Here is a 14,460-nt window from a genome sequence, read left to right on the forward strand (position 1 = left end):
CCCGCATACCTTTGGATTAGATGTAGGCTGTCAACTACTGCTCCAATGCTATGCCTACTTTTATGCTGCCATGCTTCCTGCAATGATGGTCATGCTCTCCAACCCCCTGGAACTGTGTTCTCCCAAATTAAATGCTTCCTTTTATAAGTTGCCTTGGTTTGTTTCTCATCACAGCAATAGAAATATAACTAAAACATAATATGATAAATGAGTGTGCTATTGATGTAAAAGAACTGACCACGCTGCTTTTTCAAGGAATGCTGAGGTCTATGTATGGGTCTCTGAACTACGGAAGCAGTTGAATGTTGTATGTAAGTGGGGGTTAACAGACTATCTTAGTAGGAACTTGGATGACAGTCATGCTGAGAGCATTATAGACAATGGATGCCCAGCTCAGGAGGGGGACACTCAGCATTTGTGCCAGTGACCAATCTTGTAATATTTTGCAAAGAATGTGGCTGCTTTTTGCTGTGTGTGTGTGTGTGTGTGTGTGTGTGTGTGTGTGTGTGTGTGTGTGTGTGTGTGTGAGACAATATCTAGGAAGTAATTTTTTAAAAATTTTATTCATTTTACATACCAACCACAGATCCCCCTCTTATTCCTCCTCTTATTCCCACCCTAAACCCCGCCTTTCTTTCCTCCTTCCCCTCTCCTCCCCTTGTCCAAAAGGGTAAGTTCTCCCATTTTGGGACGGCTAAGACTGGTACATTCAGTTGAGGCAAGACCAAGCCCCTCCCCACTGTATCAAGGTTGAGCAAAGTGTCCAGCTGTAGGTAATGGGATCCAGAAAGCCAGTTCACGCACCAGGGATAGATAGATCCTGATCACACTGCCAGGGGCCCCTCAAACAGACCGAGGTACACATCTGTCTCCCATATGCAGAGGGTCTAGTCCGGTCCCACGCAGGTTCCCTACTGTTGATCTAATATTCAGGAGTTCCTATGAGCTTGGTTCAGTTTTGCGCTTGTTCTAAGTATGTGCCTGAAGTTAAATGGGACCATTTTTTGTTGGCAAAGGATGTTAGGTGTACAATGAGAAAAATTAAGCAGGACAAAAAGAAATAAAAAATGTAGAATGAAAACAAAAGATAACCAGGAAATTTAATGTTAGAAACAAGTCTTGTGCTCAAAGAGATAGTAGTTGAAAGAAAGGCCTGATGTGCCATGGAATAAAGGGAGTGCTGCTCTCAGGGCAAGAATGTATTCAGCTAAACTTCCAATACACAAAAAGCAAGTGCCTAGAGACTCTCTTAAAACAAAGGAAAAGATTTTCAACAAATGAAAGCAACAAATTAAAGCTTATGTAAATGTAATTAAAGGAAGAGGTCAGGTTCCATTCTAAGCAGAATACAGAACCTGGCAGCATCAGCCATGTGGTTCTGGCCTTTGGGTCAAGAAGGATTCAGGAGTGAAGTGGTCATGGAATCTTCCTCCATGGTTGAGGAAAACCACTGAGGACAGGCATGTGGCAGGAGTGTCCCTGCATGGAGTCCTGGAGAGGACATTGTGTGAAGCTGTGAAAGTTAAGCCTAGATTTAGCTGAAAGCCCCAAAATGTTGGAGCTTCCAGAACTTTGGGGTACCTGCCATAGAGAGCTGCATAGTGTGAGTGAAGCCAGTCTAAGAGAGCAAAGTGTGCTGCAGTCATCAAAACTGAGAGGGCAGAGCCATCTCAGCCTTCTGACATCAAGATGCAAAAGCTATAGGATTTGTAATTTAATCTTCTAAATTTTAATTTTTCTTTGGCCAAGTAGTTCTTTACTATGCTCCCGTATCTCCATTCTGTAATGATAATATATGCTCTCTGCTTTTGTATGTTGGAATATATAATTTGCTTTTTGATTTGATGAAAGGTTTACAATTAGGAGTTTGCCTCAAGTTTCAGAAGAGATTTTGGACTTTTAAACTGTGTTGGGACTGTGCAAGACTATGAGGACTTTTCAAGTTGGACTTAATGCATTTTTCAAATAAGCAAATAATGAAAAATTATCTGGACATCTGAAGGATGTCTAAAAAAATCAAGATAGAAAAGCCAAAATCAATATTAGTAGAAGAGAATAAGTAATGAAGATCACAGAAGACATGATTGAAGTAAAGATTCAAACAAAACAACGATGAACGAAACAAAGAAATGCTTCCTAAAAAAAAAAAAAACAACTAGTGACATCGTAGCTTGCCTGACTCCAGATTAAAAAGGGAAACTGAATTGAAAAGCTTTTACTTAGACTAACAGAAAATGTGGTGTAGGACTCAAATACATACTATCATTGGTGAAAAGTCTCCAGGGCTGATACCAATGAAATGCAAAAGAATATTAGAGATTTTTAAAAAAATTATTATATAATTTAATTTAATATTACATATCAGCCACGGATTCCCCTCTCCTCCTTCCTTCCGCCCCCCAGCTCTCCCCAGCCCACCCCCTATTCCCATCTCATCCAGGGCAAGGAATTCCCTGGGGATTCAGTTCAGCCTGATAGATTCAGTTGAGGCAGGTCCAGTCCCCTCCTTCCTTTACCCAGGCTGAGCAAAGTGTCCCTGCATGGCCCCCAGGCTCCAAACAGCCAGCTCATGCACTAAGGACAGGTCCTGGTCCTACCACCTGGGGGTTTCCCAAACAGTTCAAGCTAATCAACTGTCTCACTTATCTAGAGGGCCTGATCCAATTGGGGGCTCCTCAGCTATTGGTTAATAGGTCATGTGTTTCCACTAGTTTGGCTAATTGTCCCTGTGCTTTTTCCAATCATGATCTCAACATCTCTCGCTCATACAATCCCTCCTCTTTTTCGCCAATTGGACTCCCGGAACTCCACCTGGGGCCTGGCCGTGGATCTCTGCATCTGCTTCCATCACTCATTGGATGAGAATTCTAGCATGACAGTTAGGGTGTTTGGCCATGCGATCACTAGAGTAGGTCAGTTTGGGCTTTCTCTTGACCATTGCCAGTAGTCTATTGTGGAGGTATCTTTGTGGATTTCTGGAGACCTCTCTAGCACTTTGCTTCTTCCAATTCCCATGGGGTCTTCATTTATCATGCTCACTTTTTCCTTGGAGTACTACTCAGCAGAGAAAAACAATGACATCATGAGGTTTGTAGGCAAATGGATGGATCTAGAAAAAATCACCCCGAGTGAGGTAACCCAGACTCAGAAAGACAAACATGGTATGTACTCATTCATAGATGGATACTAGATGTAAAACAAAGGATGACTAGACTCACAACTCCAGGGAGGCTACCTAGAAAAGAGGATCCTAAGAAAGACACAGGGATTACCCAACGACAGAGAAATGGATGAGATCTACATGAGCAAACTGGATGTGAGGGGGGTAATGAAGGGCAAGGGTCAAGGGAAAGAGATCTTAGGGGAGTGGGAGATCCCAGCTGGATCAATAACAGAGAGGGAGAACAATGTTAGAGAGTCTTATGAGCATATAGATGATAAACGATTGGTAGCCTAGTAGAAATGGACAGATCTGGAGACGTATACATCACCACTCACTATGATACATTCATGAAGACACAAATTAGTGATGAGGCTGAAGATGTAATTCAGAAGTTAAAAGCACACACTGCTCTTGCAGAGGACTAGAGTAGGGCCAGAAATACCACACCCCCACACAATTATACAGAGACACAGACATACACAGATTTATATATAAAATGAAATATTAAAACAATGCTCCCCCCGCCCCTGGAAAAATGATCCCAAATACAAAATTAAAAGTCTTAGTCCAAGAAAACCTCAGAATCACACAGATCACTGTTGAGTTTCACCTAACAATTAGTGAAGAACAGACATGAATTCCATGAAGAACTACAGACCAATATCTTTGAAGAAAACACTTGCAAAAATCTTCAAGAAAATAACAGTAAAGCAAATCCAATGGTTAGAGACTTTGGGTGGCACTCTTCAAACACCACGGACAGCAGATTGTCAAACCAGGGGAGGCATGTAGGAAATTTGGTTTAACATGACTCAGTAGCACATGTTGGTACAAACTGTGATAGACGGACACTGGGTAGTTTATTTTAGGCATATTTAAGCATGGAACAATTTGGGAAAAAGTTTTCTGGTTTGATTGGAAAAAAATCCAATCTTCACAATAAAGCTTAAGACGTGACTACATAGAAAGTCTTTTGACAGAGCATGCGACATCTTCCATACAGATGGGTTCTATAGATTGACTGATGAAAAACCAAGCTCATGCTAAGGGTGTAGTAGAGGATCCTGTGTGGTCTTTGTCCTACAGAAAGCACAAAAGTCACCAGGCTACTAACCACATCCTCTCCTAGCCTTCTGGTGGATAACATGTTACTCTTTTCTCCCTTAAAAAAGAAAAACGTATGTGTTTAATATTCCTTTTTGGCTGGTGCTTATCTGTGAGCACAAGAACTTCTGTGTCTCATAAAAATGTTGCCATAGAAAGATTATTCACTACAATAATCACAGATCATTGTATAACTAAGATGCTTCAGCATATGCTGAGGAGTAAATGTGCTGGATTAGTTTTGTTTCACTGTGATCAAATATTTTACAGAATAACTGGAGAAGAATAGTTTACTTATTTTATGCTATAAGGATTCTGAGCAGAATACAATGGAAATGAGAGCACAGAGCAGAAGATGAAGGTCACACTATGGAAGACAGGATGCAGATTATGATAGGAAGGACTAGTCATTCCTCCAGTGACTACTTCTTTTGTACATTCTGGCTTCTAAAGTTCCTGCAGTCTCCCCAAGTAGCTCCAGCATCTGGAATGGAAGCATTTAAAGCATATAAACCTATAGAGTGTTTTTCATACTCAAACCTAACATTCTGCTCTTGAACCTAGATGTTCATGTACTTTTCAGAATGTCAGATGCATTCAATTTTGTTCATAGCAAGGCCATTGCACCCTCCTCTCAAATTCCTCTTTGATTCTGATGACCATGTTTTGACACCAAGCAGCTGTGTGACTTTTCAGAGGAGATGTGAATAAAGATCTACTTACCCAGGAAACCCATGAAGAGGAAAGTAAGAATTCTACCAAAGTTCAGTTTAGTGAACCAATTAGTTTATTGGACTGTCTTATAGGATTATGAGTGAGGGATTACTTGTGGAGTGTAGATGAAGGGTTCCTTACAGAAGCAAGGATGGCAACTCACAAAAGCTGCAGTCTTGGAGCTCCCTGCTGAACTAAAGGCAGTAGGACATGTTCATTCTGAGTCTTCTCCAGGCTGCCTCAGCTGGTGAGAGAGCCCCAGAGCCTCCTTCCTTCCTCTAGGAGGGACTGCTTCAGTTAGAACAAACTTGCTTCACAACATCAGCTTCGAGCTGCCTGGAAGGGGATGCCATTGCTAACCTAAATGAACTTCTAGTCTCCAGCCTGGGGAAAGCTTTAAGGAAGATGCTGTCTTGTCTGGTGTTCTTGGTCATCATAGAAGCCATGTGCTGTCCTCTGGTAGGAAAAGGGTCCACGTTCAGTAAAACCAGATGATTGCATGATATCTCATGGATGAATGGGCCCCTTAATTCAGACATAGTGGACCAATGTGCTCATGATATAGTCTCTTTTTCTCCTGCCCTCCTCCAGTCCCCACATCTGCCTCTTCTCTGTTGTGAAGCTGTGGCTGTTCTTCACCTCCAGCTAGCAATGAATTGCTCCATTTCCTCCAGCCTGGTTTTCTCATCCTGTTTTTTGTTGTTGTTGCTTTTTAGTTGATTTGTTTTGTACAATGCAGTCTTTTTAACCTACTTTTCTTTTATTAAAGGTAGATTTTTAATACAATATATTCTGATCATGGGTCCCTACCCCAGTTTGTTCCAAATTCTTTCCACTTCATCTATCCAAGTCCGTATCTTTTCTCTCTCTTAACAGAAAAACAAATAAACAAATAAACCACAATAGGATAAAAGAACCAAAACAAACAGAAAGACAGTGCCAAAGAAAAAGTGCAAGAGATGCCTACAGATGTGTGTAGAGATACACATACTGACACACACAGGAATTCCAATAAAAATGTAAAATCAGAAGCCATAATGCATAAGAAAAGACATAAGGAAAACAGAAAAAAAGTTGCCCAGACAAAGCATTATGAGCCAAAGACTGTCAAGTATGCTACTGAGCTGTTTTGGGTTGGCCTTCTAATGTTGGGCATGAGGCCTGCCCTTACGAGTAATTTGTATACCCAGTGAAGTTCCACTGAAGAAAACGAATTTTTCTTTTTTGAGCAGATATCAATCAGAGATAGCTTCTAGGTTAGGGATGGGGGCTATTGCCCATTTCTTTCACTTCTGGGATCCCATATGTCTCAGACTCATACAGGCCCTGTGCATGCTGCCACAGTCTCTGTGAGTTCATATGTGTATCAGCCCTGTTGTGTCTAGAAGGCCTTGGTTCCTTGATGTTCTCCATCCCCATTGGCTCTTATAATCTTTACATCTCTTCTTCCACAAAGTTCAATGAGCCTCTAGGGGAAGGATTTGATGGAGAAACCCCATTAAGGACGTATTGTTCCAAGTCTCTCTTTTTCATCACATTGTCCAGTTTTGGTCTCTATATTTTTTCCCAGGTAGTTCAGGAAGTAGCTTCACTTATGATGGCTGAGCAAGACACTGATCTAGGAGAGTATCAGAATGCTGTTAGGAGTCAATTTACTGCTACATTCTTTGAGCAGAACAGTAATATTTGGTTTCCCTTAAAACCATGGCCTATCTTGTCTCCAGTTCTTAACCACCTAAGTAGAATTGGGCATGGATTCCATCTCATGCAGTGAGCCTTAGATAAAATCAGACAGCTCTTGGTTATTCCCACAGCTTTTGAGGCCCTATTGCACTAGCATATCTTGCATGACAGGTCACTATAGTAGAGCAAAGTGTATATAGCTGTATTGGTGTTTACCTTTTCCTCTGATAGTATGCAGAGTACCTTCTAGTACTATGAATATGAGTGAGTAGGGGTGAAGGCTCTATGTAGGCACCAACTGGACTTCTCTGTGGTGATATATTGTATACCCCAATATATTTTATACCCCAATAAACTTATCTGGGGATCAGAGGACAGAGCTAGCCACTAAATTAGACATAGAAGTCAGACAGTGGTGGCACACACCTTTAATCTTATCACTAGGGAGGCAGAGATCTTTTTAGATCTCTGTGAGTTCAAGGACCCCTAGGAACAGAGCCAGGCATGGTGGCACACACCTTCAATCCCAGTACTTGAGATCTCTTGCCTTTGCTACCAAGTATTTGGGAAGTACACATGTCTTTAATCCCAGTACTAGGAAAAAAGTAAGAAGGCAGGGCACAGACAGGTACATAAGGCACAAGTAAACAGGAAGTCTCGCTCTGGAGGCTGAGGAGTTGGTAAAGTTGAGGTTGGCTGTGGCTTGTTCTGTTTCTCTGATCTTTTAAAATTCACCCCAATATCTGGCTCAGGGTTTTCTATTAATAAGACCATTTAGCAATTCATGTTACACTTCTCCACATTTAATGATTCTTGACATGATGAAATTGGACTAAACCTCTGAACTGTAAGCCAGTCCCAATTAAGTGCTTTCTTTTGTAAGAGTTGCCATGGTCATGATGTCTCTTCACAGCAATAGAATACTGACTAAGACAGACATTTATGAATTCAATCATCTCATATGAAAATAGAGATACTTTGTTTTCTTCTTTTCCAGTTTTTTCTTCTTGTTCTCCTTCAGTTGTCTATTGCTTTACTTAAGACTTCAAGTATGGTATTGAAAAGATATGAAGAGAGTGGAAATTTTAGTGGAAATGTTATGAGTTTCTCTGTGTTCTAGCGGATGTTGTTACTTGTTGTAAATTGCCTGTATTATTTTAAGGTATGTCCCTTGTATATCTAGTCTCTTCAAGAGATACAGCAAAGGTTATTGGATTTTGTTAAAAGGCTTTTCTGCCTCTAAGGAGATGACTGTGTGCTTTTTCTTTCATTTTTTTTAAAATGATGCATGACATTTACTGATTTTTCATGTAATAAGCCATCCCTGAATCTCTGGGATGAAACCTACCTGATCATGGCAGATGATCTTCTTGATGTTTTCTTGAATTCAGTTTACAAGTATTTTAGAATCTATGTTCATATGGGAAATTGGTTGGTAATTTTCTTTGTTGGGTCTTAGTGTGGTTTGGAAAGCAGGGAACTGTGGCCTCATAAAAAGAATTAGACAATGTTCTTTCTGTTTCTACTTTGGGGATAATATGAAATATATTGCTATTAATTCTTCTTTGAAAATCTTGTAGAATTCTATATTGCATCCATCTGGTTGTGAGATTTTTTTTGGTTGGGAAACTTTTAATTTCTGCTACTATTGCATTAGGGGCTATAGGTCTGTTTAAATTGCTTATCTGATCCTGATTTAACCATGGTAGGGGTATATTTAAAGAAATCTACCCATTTCTTTTAGGTTTTCCAATTTGGTGGAGTATATATTTTAAAAATATGTCATTATCATTCTCTGGATTTCCTCATGTCTGATGTGATACCCCCACTTTTGTGCCTAATTTTGTTAATTTGGATATTTTCTTTGCCTTTTAGTTAGTTTGGCTAAGGGTTTATAATTTTACTGAATTTCTTGAAGGACCAACACTTTATTTCACTGATCCTTTTATTGTTTTATTTCATATTTTATTGATTTCAGTCCAGAGATTGATTAATTTCTTGCCATGTACTGCTACAAATAATTAAGTGTTATTTCTTATTTTGTTCTAGAGCTTTCACTTAAGTTGCTAATATGAGATCTCTGATTTTAATGTAGTCATTAAGTGCAATGAAGTTGCCTACTAAAAGCTCCTTCATAGTACCCCAAAAGTTTGGGCATGTGTACCTTCCTTTTCAAACAGTTCTAGAAAGTTTTCAGTTCATTTCTTAATTTCTGTCTTGACCCATTTTTCATTTAGTAGGGCATTGTTCATATCTCCTTTAATGTCCTTGAACATATTCATGATAGACATTATGAAGATTTTGTTTTTTTATTTCAACTATATTGGATTTAAATTTTTTTTATTCATTTTACATTCCAACCCCAGATCCTTTTCTCATCCCTCATCCAGCTCCCCGGCTCCAGCAAACACACCCCTCACCCCCTCCTCTGATAGGGTAAGTTCTCCCATTGGGGAGAGATAAGCCTGGTACATTCAGTTGAGACAGGACCAAGTCCCTCCCCACTGCATCAATGATGAGCAAGGAGTCCCATCATAGGTAATGGGATCTAGAAAGTCAGCTCATGTACCAGGGATAGATCCTGATCACACTGCCAGGGGCCCCTCAAACAGATACAGCTATACAAATGTCTCCCATATAGAGGGTCTAGTCTGGTCCCATGCAGGTTCCATAGCTGTTGGTCTAAGTTTGTGAGTTCCTATGAGCTTGGTTCAGTTGTCACTGTAGATTTCCCTGTCATGATCTTGATCCCCCTTGCTCTTTTTTTTTTTCCCCAGACAGGGTTTCTCTGTGTAGCTTTGCGCCTTTCCTGGAACTCACTTGGTAGCCCAGGCTGGCCTCAAACTCACAGAGATCTTCCTGACTTTTGAGTGCTGGGATTAAAGGCATTTGCTACCACTGCCCGCCCCCTTGCTCTTATAATCTCTCATCCCTCTTTTCAACTGGACTCCCGGAGCTCAGCCTGGTGCTTGGTTGTGGGTCTCTGCATCTGCTTCCATCAGTTACTAGATGAAGGCTCTATGATGATAGTTAGGATATTCACCAATCTGATTACCAGGGTAAGCCAGTTCAGGCATCCTCTCTATTATTCCTAGTAGTCTAATCTGGGGTTGTCTTTGTGGATTCCTGGGAATTTTCAAGCACCAGGTTTCTCCCTTACCCCATGATATCTCCCTCTATCAAGATATTTCTTTTATTACTCTCCCACTCTGTCCCTCCCACAGCTTTACCATCCCATTCCCTCATGATCTCATCTCCCATCTCCTCCCCTCTATTGCTTCCACTGATCCCCAGTTTACTCATGGAGATTTCCTCTGTTTCCCCTTCTCAAGGTGATCCATATGTCCTTCTTAGTATCATCTTTGTTTCCTGGCTTCTCTGGAGCTGTGGGTTGTAGTCTGATTATCTTTTGCTTTACATCTAATATCCACTTATAAGTGAGTACACACCATATTTGTATTTCCGAATCTGGGCTAACTCACTCAGGATGATATTTTCTATTTCTATCCACTTGCCTGTAAATTTGATGATGTCATTGTTTGTTACAGTTGAGTAATACTCCATTGTGTATATGTACCACATTTTCTTTATCCATTCTTCTGTTGAGGGGCATCTAGGTTGCTTCCAGGTTCTGGTTATTACGAATAATGCTGCTATGAACATAGTTGAGCAAGTGTCCCTGTGGTATGATTTAGCATTCCTTGGGTATATGCCCAAGAGTGGTATCATTGGGTTCTGAGGTAGATTGATTCCCAATTTTCTGAGAAACTGCCATCCTGATTTCTGGAATGGCTGTACAAGTTTGTACTCCCAGCAACAGTAAAGTAGTGTCCCCCTTGCTCCATATCCTCTCCAACATAAGCTGAAATCAGTGGTTTTGATTTTAGTCATTCTGACAGGTGTAAGATGGTACCTCAGAATCATTTTATTTGCATTTCCTTGATGGCTAAGAATATTGAGCAATCCCTTAAATATTTTCAACCATTTGAGAGTCTACTGTTGAGAATTCTGTTTAGATATGTAGCCCATTTTTAGTTGGATTGTTCAGTATTTTGATGTCTAGTTTATTGAATTCCTTATGTATTTTGGAGATCAGTCCTCTGTCAGATGTGGGGTTGGTGAAGATCTTTTCCCATTCAGTAGTCTGTCATTTGTTCTTATTTAGTGTGTCCTTTACTTTACAACAGCTTCTCTGTTTCAGGAGGTCCCATTTATTATTGTTCTCAATGTCTGTGCTACTGGTGTTATATTTAGGATGTGGTCTCCTGTGCCAATGCATTCTAGGATACTACTTTCTCCTCTATCAGGTTCAGTGTCACTGGAATTATGTTGAGTTCTTTAATCCACTTGTATTTGAGTTTTGTACATGGTGACAGATATGGATCTATTTGCAGTCTTCTAAATGTTAACATCCAGTTATGCCAGCACTATTTGTTGAAGATGCTTCCTTTTTTTCCATTGTACAGTCTTGGCTTCTTTGTCAAAAATCAGTTGTTCATAGGTGTGTGGGTTAATGTCAGGGTCTTCAATTCGATTCCATTGTTCCACATGCCACTTTTTACACCAATATCAAGCTGTTTTTATTACTACAGCTCTATAGTAGAGTTTGAAATCAGGGATGATGATGCCTCCAGAAGTTTCTTTATTGTAAAGGATTGTTTTATCTATCCTGGGTTTTCTGTTTTTCCATATGAAGTTGGGTATTTTTCTTTTGAGGTCTGTGAAGGATTGTGTTGGGATTTTGATGGGAATTGCATTGAATCTGTAGATTGCTTTTGGTAAAATTTCCATTTTTTATTATGTTGGTTCTATTTATCCATGATCATGGGAGTGCTTTCCATTTTATGACCTCTTCTTCAATTTCTTTCTTTAAGGACTTAAAGTTCTTGTCATCCAAGTCTTTTACTTGTTTGGTTAGAGTTAGACCAAGGTATTTTTTAAGGTTTATGATGAAATATATTTCCCTCAAGATGATAGAAATTTTTTTCTCATTTTTGTAATTGTATTTATGTGTTTAGACTGCCACAGGAAAATAGCACAGCGCTTTACATAGAAATGACACACAGTTCTAGAGACTACAAATGCAGCATCAAGGTATGGATGGTAGGTCCTGTTAGCTCCCTGTGAGTCCATGTGACCTCAAGGCTCAAGCAGAACTGGGGCTGGAGATGTAGACTTATAAGGATACTAACACTGTTGGAGCAAGGTCCTACTCTTATGATCCCATTTAATCTTAACTGCTTTGTCAGGACCATCATTATATATAGCCATACTAGGGACTAGAAAGAACCTCAGCCTATACTTTCTGGGGAAGGAATGCGAACATTCAACCTATAACAAGAATTTAAAAGGCAGTATCTTACTGTGTAATTAAGCTGGGCTTGAACTGACACTTTTGCTGTCTCCGACTTTCAAATAGCTAGGACTACAGGCATGCTCCCCGATGCCTGGCCCAGGAATGATCAATAGGCAATTGTTCCTTCATCTTTACAGTGTGCTTTCTGTGGTCCAGCTGTAATGATCTTTTTGTTCCTTAAATGTCTTCATTTGTTTGACTTGGGCAAGATGTTTGTATGAGCCTCTTGTCCCAGGTCCTTGAATGTCCTGTTTGGTATTTCAATGGCCAGTTCACTCTCATCTTATCTGATCAAGCTGCCTCATGTTAGCTCAAGGTAATTTATATTATTTGTGGCTATTGTAAAGAGTGATGTTTCTCTGATTTCTTTCTCAGCCCATTTTTCATTTGTGTATAGTAGGGCTACTGATTTTTTTGAGTTAATCTTGTATTTTGCTACATTACTGAAGGTGTTTATCAGCTATAGGAGTTCCATGGGAGAATTTTTGGGGTCTCTTATGTAGACTATCATATCATCTGCAAATAGTGAAAGTTTGACTTCTTCCTTTCCAATTTATATCCCCTTGGTTTCCCTTTGTTGTTGTACTGCTCTAGCTAGAACTTCCAGTACTACATTTAATAGACATGGGAAGAATGGACAGCCTTATTTTGTTTCTGATTTTAGTGGAATCACTTCGAGTTTCTCTCCATTTAATGTTGGCTGTGGACTTGTTGTATATTATGCTTATGTATGTTTCTTGTATTCCTGATCTCTCCAAGACTTTTATCATGAAGGGGTGTTGGATTTTTTCAAAGGATTTTTCAGCATCTAATGACATGATCGTGTGGTTTTTTTCTTTTAGTTTGTTTATATGATGGATTGCATTGAAAGATTTTCATATATTGAACCATCCTTGCATATTTTGGATGAAGCTTACTTAATCATGGTGGATAATTTTATTGATGTGTTCCTGGATTCAGTTTGCCAATATTTTATTAAGTATTTTTGCATCATTGTTCATGAGGGAGATTGGTCTATAATTCTCTTTCTTTGTTGTATCATTGTGTGGTTTGGGTATCAGGGTAACTGTAGCCTCAGAGAAAGAGTTTGGCAATGGTCCTGCTGTTTCTATTGTGTGGAACAGTTTGAGGATTACAGGCATTAGCTCTTCTTTGAAATTCCGGTAGAATTTTTTGCTAAATCATCTGGTCCTGAGCTTTTTTTGGTTGGGAGACTTTTAATGACTGCTTCTATGTCCATAGGATTATAGGTCTCTTTAAATTGTTTTTCTTGTCTTGATTTAATTTTGGTATATGGTACCTATCCAGAAAATTGTCCATTTCATTTATATTTTCCAATTTTGTGGAGTACAGGTTTTTGAAGTATGACCTGATGATTCTCTGGATTTCCTCAGTGTCTGTTATTATGTCCCCCTTTTTTTGTTTCTCATTTTGTTAATTTGAATATTCTCTCTGTGCCTTTTACTTAGTTGTGGATAAGGGTTTGTCTATCTTGTTGATTTTCTTAAAGAACCAACTTTTTGTTTCTTTGATACTTTGTACTATTCTCTTTGTTTCTATTTTATTGATTTCAGCCCTCAATTTGATTATTTCTTGGTATCTACTTCTCTTGGGTGAGTTTGCTTCTTCTTGTTCTAGAGCTTTCAGGTGTGTGGTTCAGTCACTAGTGTGAGATTTCTCCAACTTCTTTGTGTAGGCATTTAGAGCATTTAGAGCTATGAACTGTAGCCCTAAGCTTCTCTAGTACCACCTGGCCCTATTTCTCTGGGCCTGCCTAAATTCGAGGTCCTGCAGCGGCTTGTAAAATAATCACTGAGAGGCTTAATATTAATTGTAAATTATATGGCCTATGGCTCAGGCCTCCTACTAGCTAGCTCTTATACCTTAACTCAGCCCATAACTATTAATCTATGTATTGTCACATGTCCCATGGCTTTACCTGCATCCCATTATGTGTTGCTCCTTGGATGGAAGTTTGGCATCTCCCTCCACTCTTTTTTCTCCTCTCACTATGTTTCTTGGTTTTTTACTGTCTGGTTCCATCCCGCCCTGCCATAGGCCAATGCAATTTTATTTATTAGCCAATGGGAGCAACACATATCCACAGCATACAGAAAGACATTCCACAGCAATGAAGTTTCCACATATTGCTTTTATAGTGTCCCTTAAGTTTGGGTATGTTGTACATTCATTTTCATTGATTCTAGGAGGGCTTTAATTTCATTCTTATTTCTTCCTTGATCCAGTCGTGACTCAGTTGAGCATTATTCAGTTTCCATGAGATTATAGGCTTTCTATAATTTTTGTTGTTGTGAAATTCTAACTTTAAGCCATACTGGTCCCATAAAATTTGGGAGGTTATTCCAATTTTTTTGTATTTGTTGAGATTTATTTTGTGACAGAGTATGTGGTCAATTTAAGAGAAGGCTCCATGGGGTAT

The 14,460-nt window shown here is 39.5% G+C and overlaps 1 protein-coding gene across 3 annotated transcripts in view; it reads left to right on the top strand.

Moving 5' to 3' along the window:
• The window catches only part of LOC102919175 (mas-related G-protein coupled receptor member B4-like), a 115,903-nt gene that overhangs the window by 24,147 nt on the left and 77,296 nt on the right, over window positions 1-14,460 (top strand). The window lies entirely within an intron of this gene.

This window comes from Peromyscus maniculatus, chromosome 1, assembly GCF_049852395.1.
Source record: "Peromyscus maniculatus bairdii isolate BWxNUB_F1_BW_parent chromosome 1, HU_Pman_BW_mat_3.1, whole genome shotgun sequence".
Classification (NCBI taxonomy): domain Eukaryota; kingdom Metazoa; phylum Chordata; class Mammalia; order Rodentia; family Cricetidae; genus Peromyscus; species Peromyscus maniculatus.